This window comes from Sus scrofa, chromosome 7 (assembly GCF_054392235.1).
Source record: "Sus scrofa isolate SSC_HxYL_T2T_F1_AM1 chromosome 7, Sscrofa_HxYL_maternal_Yorkshire_Landrace_v2.0, whole genome shotgun sequence".
In the NCBI taxonomy this organism is placed as follows: domain Eukaryota; kingdom Metazoa; phylum Chordata; class Mammalia; order Artiodactyla; family Suidae; genus Sus; species Sus scrofa.
The window spans coordinates 100,246,792-100,270,851 of record NC_139389.1 but is presented as its reverse complement, the minus strand read 5'-3'; the positions used below and the strand labels follow the sequence as shown (position 1 = coordinate 100,270,851).

Sequence of the window (24,060 nt, the reverse complement as noted above, 5' to 3'; positions counted from 1 at the left end):
CTGGAATTAACTGTGAGCTCCTTAAGAAAAATGAGTTACTAAGCAAATTACTAGCATAAATAGGATTTCAAGAGGGAATTTTTAAAGTAGTTTTCAAGCATTCCAGCAGGAATGATGAGCATTATTAGCACAGCTGGGGGGTTTGTCAGCAGTGACAGCTTGGGGATGGGTGAGGACCAGAAGCAGAGACCTTGTATTAGAAGAGGTGAGACTTCTGTCCTGGCTTTGCTCTTACTGCCGATATGACCTTGAGTGTTTCCTTCAAGCTCAGATCAGGTACCTGGTGTTGTAACAAGAATAATAAGAGTGGAGTTCCCGTCGTGGCGCAGTGGTTAACGAATCCAACTAGGAACTATGAGGTTGCGGGTTCGGTCCCTGCCCTTGCTCAGTGGGTTAACGATCTGGCGTTGCCGTGAGCTGTGGTGTAGGTTGCAGACGCGGCTCAGATCCTGCGTTGCTGTGGCTCTGGCATAGGCCGGTGGCTACAGCTCCGATTCGACCCCTAGCCTGGGAACCTCCATATGCCGCGGAAGCGGCCCAAAGAAATAGCAAAAAGACAAAAAAAAAAAAAAAAAAAAAAAAAAAGAATAATAAGAGCTAGTATCTACTGAGCACTTATTACCTGCAAAGCAGTCTTTTAAGTGCTTTGTGAGCCTCCTCCCATTTCAGGTAGCCTCAAGTACCCAAGTTATCCCCAAAGCACAGGAAGGCTTTGTAGCCTGTCCAAGCTCAGAGAGTCCATGACTGATGGAGCTAGGATTTGAAGCCCAGACACTCACCCCAGAGGCCACACCTGTATCTACTACCCTGTGATGTTTCCACATGCTTCACAGGGTTGTTGTGAGAATTATACAAGATGATGCAGGACAAGTGCTTTTTGTAAACTGTAAAGGGCTACAGCAGTGCTCACTGTTATCTATCACTTAAGCTCTGTCATTTTTTTCAAAACAAGACTTTACCTAACAATCACCAAATCAATTTGGCCCCTTTTTTGTTTCTTTCAAATTCATGGTCTTTTTTTTTTTTTTTTTTTTTTCTTTTAAAAGAGTCTCAGAGGGAAGCTTTATCTCAAACATCATTAATCCTATAGTGCCCCCTGCTGACAAGAGTGAGGAAAATTATGAAACTCTATTAGGTAATCGTGATTCCCTCCGCCCCCTTGAACCACTGTTTCTGGAGCACCTCCTTTGTGCCTGTCCCCAGCATTGTACTAGCTGCCACAAGACCTAGAGAGACTAGGAAATGGAGGACACAAGAGGTCCCTTTCTGGCCAAGCCTACCCTCTGTGAATTAGAAATAGGAAAAGGAGGCACATTTGATATCTTCCCCAGGTTTTTTTCTTCTATGTGGATATTGCTATACCTTGGTTCAAATAAAGGATGAGGGTATTTATGGCCCAGGGGTAGTGGTCTCTCCATACCAGCCTGCAGGCCTGACATAATCATTTCTTTCCATCCCTGTCGTGGAAAGAGGGCAGAGTGCATCTCACACTAGAAACAAGGCCTGCCAGGATCCCAAATGAGGAGACTTTGGAAATCAAACCTGTTCTTCCTGATAGAGACCTTCAAACCTTTTGCTCTGCAAGTTGTTTTGGAAAGACCAAAACACCTAAGGGTGATGCCCTTAGGGATCACCTCACCTGCCTATCCTGATTTGTAAAATCAACTTTTTAAAATTAAAATGGGGAAACAAACAAAAAAGAATGATTAAATTAAAATTGGGATACTCTGGAGTTCCCGTCATGGCTCAGTGGAAATGAATCTGACTAGTATCCATGTGGATGCAGGTTCTATCCCTGGCCTCGCTCAGTGGGTTAAGGATCCAGCATTCCCATGAGCTGGGGTGTAGGTTGAGAAGCAGCTCGGATCTGGCGTGTCTGTGGCTGTGGCACAGGCCGGCAGCTGTAGCTCCGATTCGACCCTGAGCCTGGGAACCTCAATTTGCTGCAGGTGTGGCCCTAAAAAAAAAGACAAAAAAAAAAAATAGGATGCCTTTTACCTAGCAAAGCATATATGGCTGCAGCTGTATTGTTTGAATGCTCATTTTCAAGCACTATTCAATCTGGAACTGAATTGGCCGTAGGAAATACTTTTGAAAACCTCACACTTTTCTCTGTGGCTGGCCCACAAATTACCGGAGGAACCCATGTAGAACATCAATGCAAATCTGTTCCACTGGGTTCTCTCTCAGTATCTGACAAAATGTCATCTTTTTATCGATGTTACCAAGATCCTATCCCTCTCTTCTGGCCTAAAACCAATGTCCCTTTGGCTGTCAGAAACGGCCTGGGTCTCTTCTCCTCTGTAATGATAACAGCCAGACCCCCCCCCCACACACACACACACACACCTGAGTCCACCTCACCCTGACTTCTCCAGTACTGCAGTCCAACTAGGAGGTGGAGGTTAACTCCAGGTCTCTGAACCCTTGGGTGGGCGCTCAGACGCTCACACGGCTCAAGTGCACTAATGGGAGAATGGGTCCTAAGAGCCACATCCTAAATACCACTTCTTCATGGCTGCATGTGGTAGAGGAGCTTGTGACTAAGTATTTCCAGTCCGGATGTCTCAGCCTAGATAGTGTGAAAACAGGGCAGGCACTCTTCTCCGCTTCAGTGCCTGAGACAAGCCCAGCAGCATCTCACCACTGCTTCTCTCCAGGCACACGTAAGTGCAAGGAGCAAAGGACATCCCCTCCCCCCCCCCCATTGTCCGCTCTGCTACTACAAAAAAAAGTCTCAGCGAGTGCTGTCTCTTGGGAGCATGTTTAGCCCCACAGGACGGGCCCTGTCATATTCCTTCTGGGTAGTGAGAGGTCACCTGGTGTCCATGGTAAAAACCCTGGGCTTTGGACTCACGCTGACCTGGGCTTGAATCCTGGCTCCACCACTTCTGAGGAAGGTTGGCCTCAGGCAAGTGTCTCTACCTTGCGAGCTTGAAGAAGGGGCTGTGAGTATGTCCAGAAGTCATTTGTGAAAGGATGCTCAGCGAGTGGTAATGAGAGATAAGGGGCTCCTGAAACAGGCCTCCACCATTTGGCTCTCAGGCAAGGCTGCAGCAGTAGGACAAGCTAGCTGGGCTCAGCAAGGCAAGCTTGCTGCTCTCACACCCTTGTTGGCAAACATCTGAACTTCACAGTCCCTCCCAGTCCTCCCAAAATCAGCCCCCATCAGCCAGGATTTTTTCTTCTCTGGGTGAGCTGTGCTTCTGAGTGGCCAACCCCAAGGCCTTTCCCTCCTCTTAACCGGGCTCCCTCTCAAAGGTAAAGGTGTTGGACTATCTCCAGCTCTTGGTAGGTAAAGCACATCACATTTTTTCTGGCCTCCTCTTCGTAGGCTCACTCCTCAGCACCTGAGGACAGCAATGCTCTGATTCCAGTCCAGTCCCACTTCAAAGCAGGCCAAGACCCCTGCTGTTCCTCCCTGCCCACCAGCATGCACACAGCATCCCTGCAGGTGCAGACATCAATGTAGAGGCAGGAACTCCAAGCTCAGACCATCCGGGTAACTTAATCATGTCCTTCAGCTGTCACCACCAGAACACAGGACGTCCAGCTCATCCCTTATCCCCGACTGTCTTCTCCATAAGGCTCGGATGTCACCTGGCAATGACGACACCCTTGGAAAAGCATACCTTCCCCACCATCCCAGGCAAAGCCTCATTTTCCACATAGTAGTTTTAGAATAGCACTTCTCCCAAATTCTCTTGAGATGTGACTCAAGACAATGTCATCCTGCCAACTTCTTTTGAGTCCTTCCTAACTCTCCAGAAGCCAGGCTTCCGGCCCCTCCCTCAGCCCTGGGAGCAGCCGGAGCCCTGCTGGGTCAGTAGGATCGAAGCCATCGCCTCTCTTGTGGGTTCACATCTTTCAGGGCCAGCACAGCAGTTACACCAAAGCACTTTCCAAACATCCTGATCTGACAAACAGGAAGCCCCTTGGGCCTGTGGAAGAGTGATGGGGCTTAAACCCTTGCTGGTTTCCCAACCCCAAACAGTCTCTCCTTCCCTGTAACAGAGGGCCCTGCAGGCCTGCTGACAGGAAAGCTGCAGTGCCCAGAGAAGCAGCTTCTGACCGGGAAAGTGAAAGGAACCAAAAAATCTGAACCAAAATCTGAGCCAAAAAAGCTCCGATTACTTATAGGGGCTGGCCTTGGGAGGCCACGGCCAAGTTTTCAGCTCAGAGGAGATAATAAAGAGAGTGTGGAGACAAGGAAAGTGAAACCGAACCTGCCATGGCCGCCGCTGATCGGCTCCCCACCCCAAGGAGGAAGTCATCTCTGCATCGGCCTCCAGTACTGCCGAGACCGTAATCACAGAGGGTGGCCACAGCTTCTGCCAGGCCAGCCTCACCCGCCGCTGGGAGGGGGCCTCACCCGCCCTCCTGCTCCCTTGTCCTCAGATGCCAGCAGAGCCTTCAGGCCAAGAGCCTCAAACCCAACAGGCAGCTGGGATCTGTGGACGTGGTCAGGCTGCTGCTGGAGCAGGAGGCAGGGCCTTTGCACTTCAGGTCTATCGGAAGCACCTGGAGGACACTGGCCCGAAGGACCAGGAGGCCCACCCCCTGCAGGGTTTGCCCCAGCAGCTGAGCAGAGTGGGCTGGCTGGGTTTAAGGGAGATAAGAAGAGGGTTTAAACCAGAGAGAGAGATGGGGCGGGAGAGGGAAAGGAAGTAGGGGAGGGATGGGAGAGAGAAGGGAAGGAAGGGGGAGGGTCCTGGCCAGGAGAGCCTAGTTTTAGTGGAGTGCAATATTTTCCCAGTATAAGCCACCAGACAGCTGTCCATCGTGTTCACAGTTACCCTTAAAAGCTTTACAGGAGATAGTCATTTTTTCAAGTGGCCTAGTGGTTAAGAGTTGGGTCAGGGTTGCCTTAGATAAATTCTAAACCTCCCTTTTCTCATCTATAAAATGATGACAGTATGTTTCTACCTTTAGGGTTGTTGTAAGAATTGAGTGAGGTAATGTTTATAAAGCACTTAAGCACAGTGCCCGGCACATAGTAAACTCTCCATAATTACTACTCTTATTATTTATTACTCTTGTCCTGAGTGGTGGATAAGCATTGAAATGAACAGAGTCTGGTTTCCTGAGGCTAACCCTTATGGAAGATGCATGCACAGCCCTAGAACAAGAAAGATTCAGAAAACCAAATTTCAAAATTGCCAGTGGTAGGATGCTAATGATTTCATCTATAGCCTTCAGTGGATATGGCTTGATTTAGGAAGTGTGTAGCCAGACCCACTGCAGACATGCTCCATTGTGACAAAAGCAGACAATTTTATTTCCCTATTTCTTATTTCTTTTTCTTATAGTAAATTTTCTCTGCCTCTCTCCCAGATAGGATCTACAAGGCCTGGGGATCTTCTTAATAATTTACGGAAAGGGCCAACAGCAGCAAGGAGAGCATTGACACAACCTGGCCCAGTTCTCCAGACCTGCTCATGGCTGTCACTTGGGCTGTGGGCCTTCCTCTTCCTCCCCAGACTGTTCCTGGACGGTGTGGAGATGCCATGATGCATTCCACGCCCCAGGACTTACTCGTGGTGTCAGGAGACAGACCCAGTGTTTCCAGCTTGAGACCTTCCTTTTTAGCTCAGTTTTCATGAGGTCACCTTTATATCCTCAAATGAGAAAGGCTCACAGATGCTCAAGCTTACCCAGGTGTGATCCTGGTTATTCACGTGAGCGCCATGGTGTGAGCTCAGAGGTGCAACAAACCGTGCCCCTCAAATCTCCCTTCCACACTCCTGTCCCAACACCTGACATCTAGACCAAGACGGTTACTGCTTGGGTCACAGGTATGGCAAATGGGTTTCATTGCAAATGCCACCTCCAAATTACTGAGATTAGATTTGTTTCAGAAAGATGCTGAGGCCTTTTCTCATCTCAGCAGGATTTTACAATCAATTAGCAGTATCTGCCATGGACACTGGAAAAGAAGTGTCAATGGTTTTGCACAGAATTGCCATCCTTAAAAAAAAATTTTTTTTTTTTTTTTGCATTTACAGTACAGCTACATGGCCAATAGAGAACACATGAACTTGTTGAGACTAATGACCATATTAGCAGGGCCCTGAGGCCATAGAAGTTAGGACAGGGACTTTCTGATGAGGGGTCTGAGAACAGCATGTAGCCTGAGACCTGATGTTGGTGGTCAAGGTGGACAAGCCCAGATGGGAAGAGGGGATAGCTTGGGAGCAGCCCTGGGCCTTGGGTTTCTTGAGAAGGTACTAAAACAAAGGTAGCTACCTCCAGATGGGTCATTAAAGCAAATTCTAGTGCAGCCCTTTGAGCCCTACCCTCCTGCCAGTCTAGGGCACTCCATGCCCTCTGCCCAGAGGAAAGCACCCAAAATTCTGACTCCAATAAAGTTAAAGTCACCTTCTAAGTTCCAGCTCCAAGTTTGGTGTCTTCACACAAATGATCCATATTTAACCACTCCCATGTGGTAAGCTTTTCCAAATTCTCCAATACTACATGTTATCTATTTATTATTTAAAAAAATCACATGCTCATAGTTTAAAAAAAAATCAAATGTACAGAAGATCTAAAATGAAGAGTCTACAGTGGGAAAATAATAAAAATAAATAAATAAATAAATAAAAATAAAATAAAATAAAATAAAATAAAATGAAGAGTAAGCCCCAGTCCCACTTTCCAGAGATAGCTACTCTTAAAAGTCTCTTATAGGATGCCTATGTCTGTAGCAGCATTATTAACAGTAGCCAAAAGGTAGAGGCAACTCACCCAAGTGCTCATCAACAGATGAATGAACAAATAAAATGTGGTGTGTATGTACAGTGGAACATTATATGGCCATGAAAAGGACTGGAATGTTAATGCATGCCATAGGATGGATCAACCTTATGGACATTATGCTAAGTGAAATAAACCAGACGTAAAATCACAAATATTGTATGATTCCATGTATAGAAGTTTGCATAGAATAGGCAAATCCATAGAGGCAGAAAGTAGAAAGGTGATTACCAGAGGCAGCAGGGAGTCAAGAATGGGGAACTACTGTTTCATGGATACAAAGTTTCAGTTTGTGATGATGAAAACATTCTAGAGATGATGGTTGTTAAACAAGGTTAAGGTACTTAGTGTTAATAAATTGCACACTTAAGCAGTTAAAATAGTGAATTTCGTGTTATGTATATTTTACCACAATTTATACAACAACAAAAACCCGTTATGTACTTTTCCTCCGGGGAAGTAGAGGGAATGTCACTTTGCATGGCAGTGCAGGACCATAAACATGACTGTGCAAGCTGACACCATTCAAAGTGACCTAAATAGTCAGTGGGGGAAAATGACAATTGTTCCATGACTTTTACATTTTTTGTCAAAACATTAAAAACCCTCTGATAGTTATAAATGTAGAGAGGGAAAATTAGTAACTCTAGTATATATGTAGTACTAAAACTTTTGGAATTTTGAGAATTAATCTATTTCTTGGTTTAAAAAAACTTATCAAGAGTAGTTTGAACAGTACCATTTCTTTTTCTCATCATATAATTTACAGTAGAGAGCAAGCATAATTTACATGCCTTAGTGAATTTTTATGCTCCTTTGGATCTTCCCAACATTTTATCCCTTGCACTTTCAGTGTTGTGAAATAGCTCTAAGGGTTTCTTTAATGTCAAGTGTTTTTTTGCTTTTTGTTTTTATTTTTTTGTCTTTTTAGGGCCACACCCACGGCATATGGAGGTTCCCAGGCTAGGGGTCGAATTGGAGCTGTTGCTGCCGGCCTACGCCAGAGCCACAGCAATGCCAGATCCAAGCTGTGTCTGCAACCTACACCACAGCTCATGGCAACGCCAGATCCTTAACCCACTGAGTGAGGCCAGGGATCAAACCCGCAACCCCATGGTTCCTAGTCGGATTCGTTTCCACTGCGCCATAACAGGAGCTCAAGTGTTTTTTGATGTCACTTTTTCTGGGACATCTTCTTCCCTGTCACAACCACTTTCCTCATTTATAGTTACAAGTCCACATTCACTAAGTTCCTCTGCCTGCACATCTACAGTCTCTGTAATGGCGACAGTGTCACCACTCCTGTGGTCATCTATTTTTTATTTCCTGACTCCATTTACATTAGATTCAAATCCTGCAAAGTCATTTGCACAGTAGAGTAAAAGTTATTGCCACACTGCACAGAATCCAAAGCAGAAGTAAATGCTCCATTTCAACCATGAGCTACTCTCTCTTCCTAGTGCAATTTAAACTACAGTATATTGAAGGGACTTGAGCTTGCTTTTGTATTTTCTGGACTTTCTCAATATAATTTGCACCATGGCTTTGTGCACGTTTAGAGCTCATCCTGTCTTTGCTTTGCTGCTGCCATTTCAGATCTTTTGGTCACATCCAGTTTTACTTCTTATGTTATCACTTTTTTTTTTAATTTATTTATTTTTTTTTCCCACTGTACAGCAAGGGGGTCAGGTTATCCTTACATGTATACATTACAATTACATTTTTCCCCCACCTGTTATCACTTTTCATTTTTGTTGCACTTCCATCTCTGTTGGCCAGTTCTCTCTTTTGATTAACCATCTCTGTAAAATGCTATGTGGGTTTATCATTGGAAGACAAGGAGGCGACACAACCAAGTGCTTTGCTGTCTGTGCCTAAAATGAGTAACATCTGTGCAATAACCAATAACCAGAGGGCTTTAAAATAAGTGAATGGGAGTTCCCAATGTGGTTCAGTGGGTTAAGGACCCAAAATTGTCTCTGTGAAGATTTGGGTTTGATCCCTGGCCTGGCTCAGTGGGTTAAGGATCTGGTGTTGCCATAAGCTATGGAATAGGTCACAGATGTGGCTCAGATCCAGTGTGCCCATGACTGTGTCATAGGCCACAGCTGCAGCTCCAATTTGACCCCTGGCTCAGGAACTTCCATATGCCGCAGGTGCTGCCGTGAAAAGGAAAAAAAAAAGACATGGTTGCTCACTGATCATGATGTGCATTGTTGTTTATGTAGCGATTTGTGGACTGAAGAGCAAGCACCAAAGTTTGTACTTTATGCAGTTCTCACATTTAATATCCAATGGTAACTAAAATTTGACCCATGTTATTGGGGCACTAGTATTCTTTAAATTGTGATCAAAGTTTGTATGGATTGGAACTGTGCAAAATAAGGACTGCCTATAATGATGGTGGATGTCTGACACTGTTCTTTACTAGGCCTTATTGTAAATGCTTTAACCCATAATCCTCTCAACTCCCACTATAAGTTTCCATTTTACAAATGAGGAAACTGAGTCACAGATAATAAGCCCAAGGTCACCCAGCTGGCAAGTGGTAGAACTGAGCCTATGTTTTCAATGTACATTCTCTCCTTCCCTGGAGATGAGGAAGAGTGATTATTGGGGGTGGCAGTGTGTGCCAGTCTACCCAGCCCACCTGGGAAGGTTATCATTCCAACACGGGTGGCTGTCACCATGATCCCTGCTCACAGAGGAAGAGGGGTGTAGCCTCAAACTCCACCTCTGTTTCTTCACTTCCTTCTCTTTATGTTGGAATGGGTAATACAGTCACATAAGCCCAAATACAAAGGTACCAAGGACTACATCATCCTCTCCTTCAGCCATGATTCTCCTCCCCAGAGGCGAACGAGGACACCAGTTTCTTCTCCCTCTATTCCTAAGCTGTCCCGGAATGTCTTGTACCACCTGCCTCTCCTTTCACAGAGCTACCAAAACTAAAGTTTGAACAGGGCCAGAATCCTGGGTTAGAGAAAATTTCAGAGTAGGAAGAATAATGAAAGCACCAGAATCCTTTTAAAATTGTCTTTGGTTGGTTTGTTTCCAGAGACTTGAGAACTGTTTGGCTACCGTGAAGAAAAAGAAAGGCTGCTTTGGAGTTTGAGGAGGGAGGAGCAGCGAAGAGCCAGGAACTCCCGGTAGGATGAACAAGTCCACAGAGCTGCTTAGAGAGGGCCCTGACTCCTGAGAGGAGGGGAGAAAGGGGGAGGGAAGGGGCAGGGAGGGGAGGGGAGCAGAGGCAGGTTGCAACTCATCTCACCTTGGAGCCTGTCAGTCACTCATTTATAGAGGGCTCTGCACATAGGCCCTGAATCTTGCACTGCCTATTTTTAAAAGGACTTAAAGAGCAAAGAAAAAAAATATCTTCATTTATTATGCTAGCTTTTCCAGGACAATATTGATTTCAAATATTCTCTCCTGCTGTCCCCTTGAGCTATCACGAATGTTTTAGAAACCCCAAATTTGCAGTACCTAAACCACATCTTCAAAACCGCCTCCCTCCTCTAAACCTCTTCCTGTCTGCAGCACAAAATCCTTTCTTTGAACATATATCTCAAATTTGGGGCTCAGGTAATTAGGTGATCATAGAACCTCAGCAGAAAGAATTGGCAATGTAAAGGAAAAGGGAGAAATGCTCAGTGTAAAAACATGGCCCATCTTTATTGAGAAGCCGTTTGGTGTAAGTGCTGAGAGCATGGATGCTGGAGCCAGTCTGTCCAGGTTCACATCCCAGTTTTCATGCTGATTAGCCGTGTGGCCTGGACCCAGCAGTTAACCTCTCTGTGCCTCAGTTTCCCCATCCAGTAAAATGAGGAGACTATATCTGGTTCACAGGGGCTTTGTGAGGATTGAGTATGTTAATACAGGACTTTAACAGACTAGCCTGTATGGATCTGGTCTTGTCACTGGGCCCTCACGCTGTGCCGGGTGCTAAGTTCTTTACACACATGAATTCAGTTAACCCTCACAACAGCCCTCAGTATTTCCACTTGGCCTATGAGGAAACTGAGACCCACAGAGGCTAAGTGGCTTGCCCAAGTCACCCACCCCAAGTGGAGGAGCCAGAATTCATTCCTAGCCCCCAGACGCATGCCTTTGCCACCACGCTATGCACTGCAGACATACACGGGTACACAGTAAGGGAAATGTTTTCTCAGCAGCCTTGCACTTCACTGTCTGCTCACCTGGTGTGGCTCAAAACCCCTTTGGTTGCTGGATCCAACTGCATCTCAAGATCAGCCGCTCACACCTCCATTTCCACCTGACTGCAATGGAACCGTCATCATGTGTGAGAGTCAACCTGCCTTCCCATGGAGGAAGGCCTTCTGGTGGGAAGAGCATCTTCCAGCCACATGAAGTACTGGGCAGGGGCTGGTATAGAGCTTCTGGGGCCATTCTTCACCTCCAGCACTATTTCTGGGAAATACTACAACAAAGTTTATCCCTCATCAGCTTCCAGGAGGGCTAGGGCAACATGGAAGGAAGAAAAGGCTGCAGGAATATATGATAGCTTGGTAAATAACTTGGAAGCCTTTGGAAATTATTACTGTCACTGTTGGGTCCACCTTTCAACAATTAATCAATATGCCAGATTAATTGGGATCAAATTTAGGTGAGTGAGTTATTAAAACACACATATAAAGTTCCCACACAGGCCCTTGATGACTATTGATAAGAATATTCATTGGACAATAATGTAAACAGGGTAGGGAGTTTCTATTGTGGCTCAGTGGTAACGAACCCAACTAATATCCATGAGGACGTGAGTTCAATTCCTGGCCTTGCTTGGTGGGTTAAGGATCCAGCATTGCCTGAGCTGTGGTGTAGTTCCCAGATGTGGCTCAGATCGCGTGTTGCTGTGGCTGTGGTGTAGGCTGGCAGCTGTAGCTCCAATTTGACTCCTAGCCTGGGAACCTCCATATGCCACAGGCAGGGCCCTAAAAAGGCTAAATAAATAAATAAAGTAAACAGGGTAACATAAAGACCACTAGACTTGAAGTTGCCCAAATTTAATTAATGGACTGCACATCGCCATATTGACTGCTGGGGGCTGTGTAACTTTGTGCCTCAGTTCCTCATTTGAAAGGAAAGAGTTTGGCTGGGCCCTCTCTTTCGGCCCATCTCTTTCTACTCAGCACCAATCCAGCCAACAGGCCTGAATGTTATCCAATGTCTCTTAACATGCCTGTCAGATAATGCTCCTCAAGGCACCCTAAGCACCCTATTTTTCCTCCATGACACTTCTCACAATGTATAATTATGCACTTATCTTCATGTTTAATAACTGTCTACCCAGCCACACAAAGCAAGGACCACATCTGACTCAATCACAGCACCTAGCACGGTGCCTGGTACATTTGCATGAGTCAGTTAATGAATGAAACATAGGAAAGGAGTTAGACACACACTATTCACTAGGACATAATGTGGTGTTTACTAGACTAAGGATATGACAAGTCTGAACTTGCAGAGAGCCGGTGATTAAATCTAAGAGAGGGAAGGGATGAGAAAAGTTTCCTGGAGTTTTGCTTTAACTGCTCTGAGTCTTAGAAGATCCCCAGGGAACCCTCCTGCACTGCTGGTGGGAATGTAAACTGGTACAGCCACTATGGAGAACAGTTTGGAGATACCTTAGAAATCTATACATAGAACTTCCATATGACCCTGCAATCCCACTCTTGGGCATCTATCTGGACAAAGCTCTACTTAAAAGAGACACATGCACCCGCATGTTCATTGCAGCCCTATTCACAATAGCCAGGACATGGAAACAATCCAAATGTCCATCGACAGATGATTGGATTCGGAAGATTTGGTATATATACACAATGGAATACTACTCAGCCATAAAAAAGGATGACATAATGCCATTTGCAGCAACATGGATGGAACTAGAGAATCTCATACTGAGTGAAATGAGCCAGAAAGACAAAGACAAATACCATATGATATCACTTATAACTGGAATCTAATATCCAGCACAAATGAACATCTCCTCAGAAAAGAAAATCATGGACTTGGAGAAGAGACTTGTGGCTGCCTGATGGGAGGGGGAGGGAGTGGGAGGGATCGGGAGCTTGGGCTTATCAGACACAACCTAGAATAGATTTATAAGGAGATCCTGCTGAATAGCATTGAGAACTATGTCTAGATACTCATGTCGCAACAGAAGAAAGGGTGGGGGAAAAAACTGTAACTGCAATGTATACATCTAAGGATGACCTGACCCCCTTGCTGTACAGTGGGAAAATAATAAAAAAAAAAAAAAAAAAAGAAGATCCCCAGGCAGAAATGTATGTGTTTGTGGGGTGGGGGAAGATTAAAAGCTGGGAGGAGGGAAAAGGGGTATCTCGTGCATCAAGATGACTGAGCAAAGGCAGGAAATATATGTTGAGGGGGAACCTCAAGTTATCTGACATTTCTGGAGTATAGAGTGTGAGTCAAGAATAACTTGGAGAGTTCCTGTTGTGGCGCAGCGGAAACGAATCCGACTAGGAAGCATGAGGTTGCGGGTTCCATCCCTGGCCTTGCTCAGTGGGTTAACGATCCGGCATTGTCGTGAGCTGTGGTGTAGGTCACAGACACGGCTCAGATCCTGCATTGCTGTAGCTGTGGTGTAGGCCGACAGCTGTAGCTCCAATTAGACCCCTAGCCTGGGAACCTCCATATGCCGCGGGTGTGGCCCTAAAAAAGAGCAAAAATTTAAAAAAATAATAAAACAAAAAAAGAATAATTTGGGATAAAGAGAGAGCAGCCCCATTGTTGGGTCAAGATACCAGAGAAGGCCAAGGGGTAAGGATCTATAACGTGGGGCTTGGCAAGGACAAGGACCACGTCTTGCTCTGGTGAAGCAGGTGGTGAAGAGGGAAAGATGGGAGAGGCGCAGCTGAGCTCTGAAGGAGAGGGAGTCTGTTCCCATGTTCCTTTGACACAGAGGTCAGTAAATTTTTCTGTTAAGGGTCAGATAGCAAATTTTTTTCGGCTTTTTAAATCACATGGTCTCTGTTCCAACTTCTCCAGTCTGCCTGTGTGGGGCAAAAATAGCTGTTATGTACAATACTTCAACAAATGATGTGTCTATGTTCCAATGAAATTTTATGTATGGACACTGAAATTTTAATTGTATGTAATTTTCATGTCACAAAAGAAGTATTCTTCTTTTGATTTTTTTTTTTTCCCAGCCATTTAAAAATGTAAAACCTGGAGTTTCCTTCATGGCTCAGCAGCTAACCACCTGCTAACCAGTTCAGTCCCTGGCCTCACTCAGTGGTTAAGGATCCAGTGTTGCTGTGAGCCGGGGTGTAGATCACAGATGCAGCTTAGATCCTGTGTTGCTCTAGCTGTGGTGTAGGCTGGCACCTGCAGCTCCAATTAGACCCCTAGCCTGGGAACCTCCATATGCCTCGGCTGTGGCCCTAAAAAAAAAAAAAAAAAAAAAAAAAGGCAAAAAAATACATTAATTAATTAATTACATAAAAATGTAAAACCTCCTCTTAGCTCATGGCCTATACAAAAGCAGGAGGTGGCCTGGATTTGGCCTACGAGCTACAGTTTGCCAGCCCCTGCTTTGAAGGATATTTATTGAGTTTCTACTCTGTGCTGGACACTAAGCCAGGTTTTAAGATCGCTGCCTGCAGGACTCAGGGAGCAGCACAGGAGTAAGACATGGAAACAAAAGACTACAGTTATATGCAAGCCAAGCCCAGTGCCTCATGAATAAATGAATGTCCTGAATAAAAGTATCATATCAAAATAGCAACATGTATATAACAAGTTTGGACTTTGGCCATCATGAGGGCTGCATATATCATGCATTGCACAGATCCAAAAGGTGCATTCACATAGGCTCCGGTATAAATGGTGCCCCCTGGAGTTGTGTGGTGACCCTGATGGGTGTTCAGAGGAAAAGTATGAATTCATCCTCAGGTTGTGTAGGAAGGCCTCACAGAGGAAAAAGAATTTGAGCTGAATCTTGACAATTGGTTAGGAACTTAATTCAGGCAAAGGACTGAGAATTCCAGAAGAAGAAACAGCATGAAAGAACATGCATTCAGAAGAAAGCAAACAGTTGAATTGGAGCTCAGAGGGTGGCGGGGGGGGAGCCATAGAAAATGAGGATAGAAAAGGGGCAGAGGAGCAAAATGATGAAGGGCCTTTGGGTCATACTAAGTAACTTGTGTCATTCCATACCTATGCTGCCCAAATAGCCATTAGCCACATGTGGGTATTTGAACCAATTAAAATTAAGTAAAATTGTAAACTCAGTCCACAGTCACACTAGCCACATTTCAAGTATTCAGCACAGCTAGTGGCGGCCATTCTGGACATTGCCACTGGCCCTTGAATGCAGAAAGTTCTTTTGAGTACACTGCTCTAAGAGCCTTGAAGGATTCTTAGCAGGTGAGGAGGCAGCACCACGTTTTAATTTGAGAAATATCACACCAAAGTGTGCTGGGTGCACTGGAACAGGGGGACTGATGCAACAGTTCAAATGAGAAATTTAATTTTGTGAAAACAGTGTCAGTGGGGAAAGGAAGACAGGAACAGATTCAAGAAATACTTAGATGGTAGAACCTGGGGAAAGGTGCACATGGAGTTTAAAGAAGAAAAATCCCGAAGTTTCTAGACTGAGAGTGAATGGCTTCTGTAACCTCAGTGCAATCACAGGCAAGTCAGCTGCAGAGATTTGCGTAGGAGACTCAGACCAGCATCTGTCCCCTCTGGAGCTGTTACAGTGCTACACAAAGAAGAGAGTGAGGTGGATGACTTTGTAAAAACATTCACTCTTTCGTGCCAAGTCACTTTTATTTAAATACTATTCTATTTTAGATCACAGATTCTCTCTCTCTCTCTTTTTTTTTTTTTTTTTTTTGTCTTTTCAGGGCCACACCCTCAGCATACGGAGGTTCCCAGGCTAGGGGTTATATCAGAGCTGCAGCTGCCAGCCTGCACCACAGCCACAGCAACATGGGATCCAAGCTGCATCTGTGACCTATACCACAGCTCACAGCAATGCCGGATCCTTAACCCACTGAGCAAGGCCAGGGATCGAACCTGTGTCCTCATGGATGCTAGTCAGATTTGTTTCCACTGAGCCATGATAGGAACTCCCACAGATTTTCTCAATAACAAATTATAGCCAAAATTTTCCCTGTAAGTTATTATTTATTCTAAAACAGCTGTTTCTCATGCTTAGCTACCAAAAGTTTCAAGATGAAAAACTTAAGATGCTTCTCTAAGCATTACGTTCTCCAGCATTTATTGAGTGACTGCTATGTGTCAGACATTGAGGGTAAAATGAGGCATGAGAGAGATGATCTTGGCCCTCAAACTGTGAGTTAAAACATTTCCAGTCAAAGGAATAACACTAGGTACCAACATCATCAGTCCCCTCCACTGACTCTTTAATGTCTGGTATTTGGAAAAGTGATTTATCTTAGGTTACTACAATTAACAAAATATCCAAATGGCTTCAGGAACCTCTGGATATGGACATTTAAGGGTAAGGGGAATTTCATCTCACAGCAAAAGCCACGGAAGCTCATTTTCTTAGACATAACTGAATAGATTAGGCTTTGCAAGCAAACAGACCTAGATTTGAACCAGGATTCTGGCACTTGCTATATGATTGTATACAAGTATGACCTTTCTGAGCCTTACTTTTCTCATTAGTAACATAGGAGATAATTCACCTGGTAGGATCAATTAAGTGAGATAGTGCATGAGAAAGGCCCGGCAGAATGTCTGATACTTGGAAAGTGCTCAGTAAACAGTGGCTTATATCAGTCATTCCTGATTTATTCAATGCCATCAGCCTGGGCAGGTGAGCTAAACAGGAGCCATTGTCTCTCTTTGCCCATGTTCTCCAATATTCAATTCTGATCAAAGCCAGGCTGGTTGAGCAGAAACAGTTTCATGGCCCCTGTCTTGGAAAAGATGCATTATATAGTCTTTATTCAGTAAAGAAACTATGGCCAGTTTCTCCCCCAAGTCTTATGGGAACTGAGGTATGAAGTAGGAGCCAGAACGTGAGCTAAAATCTATTACCATCCCTTTCTGCTGATTCCCATCACCAGTGATTAACAGTGACAAATTCAGGGAGCACAAGACTATAGTTAGATTTACTTCTAGCATAGGGAAATGCACACAGTAAAAACAGATTATTAAATATCCTCAGATGATTTTTACATATTTCAACATGTTCCCCATAAAGCATCAGTCATACTATAGGAAACCCAAGTGCGAGCCATCTGGCTGTCTCCAAGCCCTCCAGCTGGCCCTGGTCACTTGCCTGGTTGGAAACCAAAAATATCCACATGCTCCCAGTGGGACGTGTTCTCACGGCCACCTCTGGTCCAAGTTCTTGTTTATGCTGAAATCTGAGTCTCCTTCTAGCCTTGCCTCCTTACTACTGTTGTTCTCTCTGCTGGCACAGACCCAAACAAGAAAATCAGTCCCTTTTGCATTTAATTTGCCAAAGCAACTGCTGATCCAACAATTTTTACCAAGGGTGTGGAGTAAAGGTGTGGAGTACTTTCTTTTCGGACACTAGAAGTGATTAGGCAGCACCAGACCTGGTTTCATAGCTGTGTAACTGATGCAGAACCGCAGGCACCTGTGCTCAGAGAGTCCTGCATTTAGGGTTTCATACTGTATGGTCACTGTCTTGAAATTCTTAACAATTTTATCTTTGAATCTGTGTTTGTAAGTGAAGTGTGATGAGTCAACAGCATGTGTCTGGGGTTCACACTCAGTCCAGCCTCCCACCAAGTCCCTGCTTTCCTGGGCCAGGTTCTCAGCTGTGCTCGCACCCCCTGCAACTACCTCCCACCTCTAATCGGTGCCCCCGGCCCGCCTCCCAACTCTTACTGTGTGACACGCCGCTCTACAAAGAGTTGGGATGGCAGACCCTTAGTTATGGGAGAAGTCTGGTCTGACTTCCCCCAACCCGACTTGGCCAGGACCCCAGGTCTGGAGGCCGGTGGGAGGAGTTTGCAAACAGTGGACGGCGTGCGCATGCGCTGGGTCACAGCGCCTAGTCACAGGTTGCCTGCAAGGATCTGCCCTTGTGGGGTCCCTATGCCTGAGGGACCACAAATTAAACAGCAAATTAAAACCAATGTGACAGATGGGGAGAGAGACCGCAGGTGAAAGAAAAAAGCTTTATAACTTAGCACCCCTAAAAGCAACTTTTGCTGCATTTTGAACATTTTCATTTTGCAGCGGACTCCGCAAGTCGATCGTGGTTCGTTGTTGCTGCAATGTCGCCTCTTTCAGCGCAGGGGGTTTCTCGCCCGCCAGCTTCTCCCCATGCCCCCCAGCCTTGTTTCTGGGATTCTTCTCGAGCCCACCACCTTCCTCATCTCCCTCTTTCTCTGTTCACGTCTCAATCCTTCCTTCTTGCCCAGCCCCAAACCCCAAGTCGTCCTCGCTGTACTATGCGAAATGAATTAACACTATTTTTATTTCATTTTTTCATCTTCCAGATCAAGTTCCTGGAACCTAGCTTTTCATGACCAAATGACCTAGAAAATGTTTTGCGAAATAAAGAACCGGTTTCCCTCTGAGAAATTCTACCACCAGCTTTTTAAGTAGCAGGATTTTTCACTCATTGTGTATGTATAGATCACCAATTACTTTTCATCAATATTTATACCAACAAGTCATGTTCCCTGGAAACAATTTGTCTCACAAAAGAGCCCGTTTTTTTAAAAGGGAGAAGAAAGATTCCAGGGACAATAAGTTTTGGAAACACCAAATACTCTGCCTTCCTGCTCTCCCACTTTTTTTTTTTTTTTTTTTTTTTAGTAGATTTCCTGTCACATTAGCTTAAAAGAAACTGGTTTGATTTTATTTAAAATAGCATTTCCCAATTTATTTGTCAACAGAACTCATGTCTTGGGGAACAGCTATTAATTGCCTGCTTTGCAAGAATTGTCTAGAGCAGGCACAGTTTTTCTGAAAAGGGCCACTAGTAAGTATTTTAGGCTTTAAGGGCCGTAAAGCTTCTGTGCAACTATTTACTTCTGCAACCATAGACAGAATTGAATGAACTGGCTCTGTGCCAATGAAACTTTATTCATGAAAACTAAGGTTTGAACTTCCTATCATTTTTACTTGTTACAAAATACTCTTGATTTTTTTTCAACCATCTAAAAATGTGAAAAACATTCTCGGCTCAAAGGCCAAACAAAACCAGGTGGTGTAGGTGATTCTTGCCCAGCAGGCAGTAGTTTGCCAATTCTTGACTAAGAAGAAGACAAGAAGGAGTTCCCGTCATGGCTCAGTGGTTAACAAATCCGACTAGGTTGAGGGTTCGATCCCTGGCCTTGCTCAATGGGTTAAGGATCTGGCATTGCTGTGAGCTGTGGTGTAGGTTGCAGACGCGGCTCAGATCCCGCATTGCTGTGGGTCTGGCGTAGGCTGGCAGCTACAGCTCTGATTGGACCCCTAGCCTGGGAACCTCCATATGCCGCGGGAACAGCCCCAGGAAAAAAAAAGGCAGGGAAAAAAAAAAAGACAAGAAAAAAAAAGTTGCTTATAAACATAAGTTGAGTACAGCTTCTCCACCTTTACTATTACTGATTCTGAATTTTTTCTAATTGAGCATTTTATATTTGGGCTATTTTTGAAAAGTCTTATTACCACTTGTGGTTCAGATAGTTTCAGCTCTTGGTGGTAAAACTTAATTATCTCATGTCTGTTACTGTTTCTCAGCACACATTCTCCTGGTCTAAGCAGGTGAGCTCTCTGAAGAACCTGTCTTCTGTATTTTATATTCCTTTTTATTCTTCATTCTGGAGTCACTCTGATACTTGTCAAGAAGAGAGTCTGGAAGCAGCAAACCAGTCATGTTCCTTGAGCTCTTCCCATTTGTACATTTTAAGATACATGTACCTCCCGAGAGTCTAACACCAGAGCCAAGGAACTGAACTACAAAGCAGACACCCACATGCTTTAAAAACTCACTCATTCCCAGTCTTTTCATAATTACACCCACAGACACATGTTCTTGACTTCATGACTTGTCCCATTCTCCCTTAGAATAGATGGGTGCATCTATTTTTGAACTAAGATGCATTAAAATTAATTTTATGAGTAGTTCATAATTAAGATTATCCCCTAAGGTCACTGAAGGTAGCCTTAGAGTGGCGAACACTCAGTTTGAAATCACACTGCATGACATACGCTTTAAAGTTTTAAACACGTTTATGTTGTGTCTCCCCTTTTTCATTCCTTTACAGTGGGTATGTGATGGGCATAGAATCAAACAAAGAAGAAATTTTAGAGCAGCATCTGTGAGCAGTGATAAAAAGATGCATGTGATTACTTCAGCGTGACCACTTATCTCTATTTTAGAAACAAATAAGAAATTGAATGATAGAAAGTCACCTGTGAGTTTGAGAAGCTCTGTAAATTCCTGAAGGGCAAGGAAGAATACTTTCTGTCCCAGTTGAGGGACTTCAACAAAGCCATTTTAAGAAATAAACATGAAAATATAAACAGTGTCTTAAATGAGAAGTCACTCCTCAACCATCCACATGTGGTCAATAAAAAAGTCTTAAAAGTGGATGTATTGGGCCACTGAGAATCAGGATGGTATCAGTGGGTGGGTAGGTGGCTGATGACATTCATCCTCAGATTGGAAGACAGGAAGGAAGCCATCAAAGCAATATTCCAGGAGGAAAATCATTAATCTAAAGGCTCCCTTAAAGACTCAGGCCTTACTCTATGGAAGGGAGAGCTGATTACCTTACTCCCTGATTGCTTTGACATAGAATCATTAATCTTAGAATAATGATTCCTGCAGTACAGCCAGAGCCAGTGGCCAGGGTGTCAGGTGGTGAGTCAGAAGGCATTGTCTCTCTTCTTAGCCATGCCACTGACTTGCTGGGTGAGCTTGAATTTCCCTCTCCAAGCTCTTCTGCCACCATCATTACCAGATGCTTACAAGCACATCAAAGCCTTTAGTCCAGTGGTTGAGAACTTGGGCCCTGAAGCCAGACTCCTTTCAAATCCTGCCTTTCTGCTACAAGCTAGTGTTGCTGGAACTCTGCCTCTACACCAGCTCTGAATTGAATCATGGAGGCAGAGTTTTTGGATAAAGTAGAAAAGAATACCTTTATCGTTTTGCCAGGCAAAGGGGACCAAAGATGGTTAATGCCCTTAAAACTGTGCCCTGTCCTGGAGGGGGTACCAAGGAGTCTTAGAGTGTTCAAGGAGTAGGGTGTGATTGGCTTGTGGACATTCTTCTCATTGGTTGGTGATGAGGTAATTGGGAGTCTGCATCATGAATTTTCTGGTTTCAACCAGTCTGGGGTCTACTTGCTTGTGGGCAGCATATGGGTAACTTCTTCTACCTGATGGGGGTTTCAGTATCTACAAAACGGCTGAAAGGACATAGCTCAGAATATTATCTGTAGTCCTTGAGGAAGAACTAAAGGTCCTTGACTTCATTTAAAGTATTATTATTTTGTCTTGCTTGACTGTTTTCCTTTCTGCATTTTCTCACTTCTCTGATTAGGTTTATTTCTTGACTAGTTTTTCTACAGACCCAAAACAGGCAGAGGACGTGGGTGGGGATCTGTTCTGGGATGGGGCTGCTCCGTACACTAGGAGGCCTTCTTCACATTCCTTAGCACCCATCTCTGACTTGTTTCCTCTTCTGGACAAATGTCACTTGATAAACGTTAGTCATCATCATGATGATTACAAAATGCCCATAGACCTGCCTCAGAGATGGAGAAGGAGCCAGGACTAGCCCGGGTGGCAGTGAGCATCTAGAGGTTTGGGGGATGATAGCAGAGAACCCTCATTTGATGCAAAGAGACACTGACAACACGGAGGGGTCAACGTGCCTATTGAGGGCTGATGATGTTCCTTTGTGTGTGGTACTGTGTCCATGTAACAGCTCCGTGAAGGCTGTTACTCTGATCCTTATTAACTCTATTTTGCAGATGAGTAAACCAAGACTTAAAAAGATCAAGCAAGTTGTTCAACATCTCAGAGCTAGTAAGGGGCAGAGAAAATATTCTAAGTTAGGTTCTTTGGCTTTAAAGCTTATAAAACACTGCATAAGCTCAGGGTCAAAATGCCAGGAGATGGAGTTCCTATTGTGGCTCAGTGGGTTAAGAACCTGACTAGTATCCATGAGGCTACAGGTTCAATCCTTGGCCTCTGTCAGCAGGTTAAGGATCCAGCATTGCTGCAGCCTCCGGCTTAGGTTGCAGATGTTGCTCGGATCCTGCATTGCTGAGGCTGTGGTGTAGGTCTGCAGATTTGACCTCTAGCCCAGGAACTTCCATGTGCCGCTTGTGCAGCACTAAAAAGAAAAAAAAAAGAAAAAAAAATTCCAGGAGATGGGAAGTTATTGCTTAATGGGTACAGAGTTTCTGTTTGAGATGATGAAAAAGTTCTGGAAATAGTGATGATGGTTACACAACACTGTGAAGGTAGTAAAGGCTAGTGAATTATACACTTAAAAATGGTTTAAGTGGATCTTCCCATCGTGGCTCGGTGGAAACAAATCTGACAAATATCCATGAGGATACAGGTTCAATCCTTGGCCTCGCTCAGTGGGTTAAGGATCCAGCGTTGCCATGAGCTATGGTGTAAGTCACAGATGCAGCTCAGATCTGGCATTGTTATGGCTGTGGTATAGACCAGCGCTATAGCTGCAATTCAACCCCTAGCCTGGGAACCTGCATATGCCACGTGTACAGCCCTAAAAAGACCAAAAAAAAAAAGTGCTTTAAGTGGTAAATTATACATTGTGTATATTTTACACACCCAGGCACCAAAAAAATGCCAGCAGAGAGGTTTGGAAGGGTGTTGCCACTCTGAGGTCAAAGACAGATGTGGAAGTCACGGACCAACCTAGGAGCTAGCAATTGAGAAAAACAAAAACTAGAATGTACTTTTGTCCCTCCGTTGCAAAGAAGTCAGTTTGTGAAACACTGGAATAATAATAAACCCAAGTTTATTCCTTGAAGAAAGCATTTTGCACCTTTGGAAGCCCACAGGCTCAAACACGCCACTTTTAGGAAACATTTCTGGGACTTCACAGGCAAACATATTTTAAAAGCTGAAGAACTACGGAGGGGGAGAAACCCCACCTTTTAAATGAATAAAATCTTAATCAATACAATAAGGGCTGTGTCTGTTGGACATTATTTCTTTCTTGTATGATTAAGACTTCGGATGCAAAATGTTCTTGCCAAGTAATGAATGAAGTTAAATAAATGCGTGAAAGAGCCAGGAAAATAGAATCGATGACACCTCTGTAAATCCCACAAGAGAGATTTGCAATAAGCAGGTTATTTCTAGTCATAAAACAGCCTATAAAACAAAAGCACAGGGTGAATGCTGGTCCGCTTCGTTAAGGAGGCTGGGGGTTATCTAGGAAAAGTCAGGGAGTCTCTGCAGGGTTGACTTGGGTCAGTATTTGTGGAATACCTGAGCCCTTTTTGTTTTCTTTACACAATAGTGGGAACATCTTAAACAGGTATGTGACAGGTGATGGGCCACAGGGGAAGAACAGTAGTGTCTTGCTTTTGCTTCTTTATCTGGAGAGTAAAATGGTTTGAAAATGAATGGTTAACCTGGCAGGCTGTGACAGAATTAACAACACCCCTGCCCCCCACCCACCCCATCTCCTTTTCATACAAGGCATTTGGCTGGATCCCATAGAACCCGGAAATGGTTTTCCATTGGAGTAGTGGCTCCAATCCAATGCATGGCCATTGGCAGTCACTGGAGGCCTGGGAGCTGAGTAGAAAGTGGTGGTTCATGGAATTCCTTATAGATTTGGGCCCATGTGGCTTGGAACTGAGGCCCCTTTCTCCCGGCTGGCCTCTTCTCTGGTATTCTTCACATGCAGAGCACATGTGAGGACAAGGACTTGGAGAAGACTGTCTCCATAGAAGAGCAGGCTCTTGGTAGGGGGGCCATTTGTTCCTGGCAATACTGCCCTTGCACTGGGGCAAGAAGCACCCCTGCCTGAGGCCTCATTACAAGTCCTCTCTCTGGCCCTCCACTGGCAGCTGCCTTCCCTCAGGGCCACAGTGATATTTTCACACACTCCTCCAAGCCCCAGCCCCCTCTTCTTGACAACAGTCCCAGAATTTCCTACCTAAATAGCCCTGAGCTTATTTACAGGGTCTGTGTTCTCATCTTTCTCCCAAGACCCAAGGGTGACCAAGGGCGACATGTGGATAGAGCTCTGACATGCAGATGGGTGTCCACACATGTATGCACAGGCCCCTCACGGTGCAGATCAGAGCCACAATGGGAAGA

General features: G+C 44.7%; 1 long non-coding RNA gene across 5 annotated transcripts in view; it reads left to right on the top strand.

The window, feature by feature from the left end:
* The window catches only part of LOC102158121 (uncharacterized), a 60,857-nt gene that overhangs the window by 20,568 nt on the left and 16,229 nt on the right, over positions 1 to 24,060 (top strand). For 2 of the 5 annotated variants that reach the window (XR_014810993.1, XR_014810995.1), the window contains one exon: positions 9,812 to 9,902. This is a non-coding gene — a long non-coding RNA (uncharacterized LOC102158121). Of the gene's footprint in view, positions 1 to 3,334; positions 6,557 to 6,633; positions 7,134 to 9,811; positions 9,903 to 24,060 lie in introns of those variants that run through there. The other 3 variants (XR_014810992.1, XR_014810994.1, XR_014810996.1) reach the window with 3 other exon arrangements.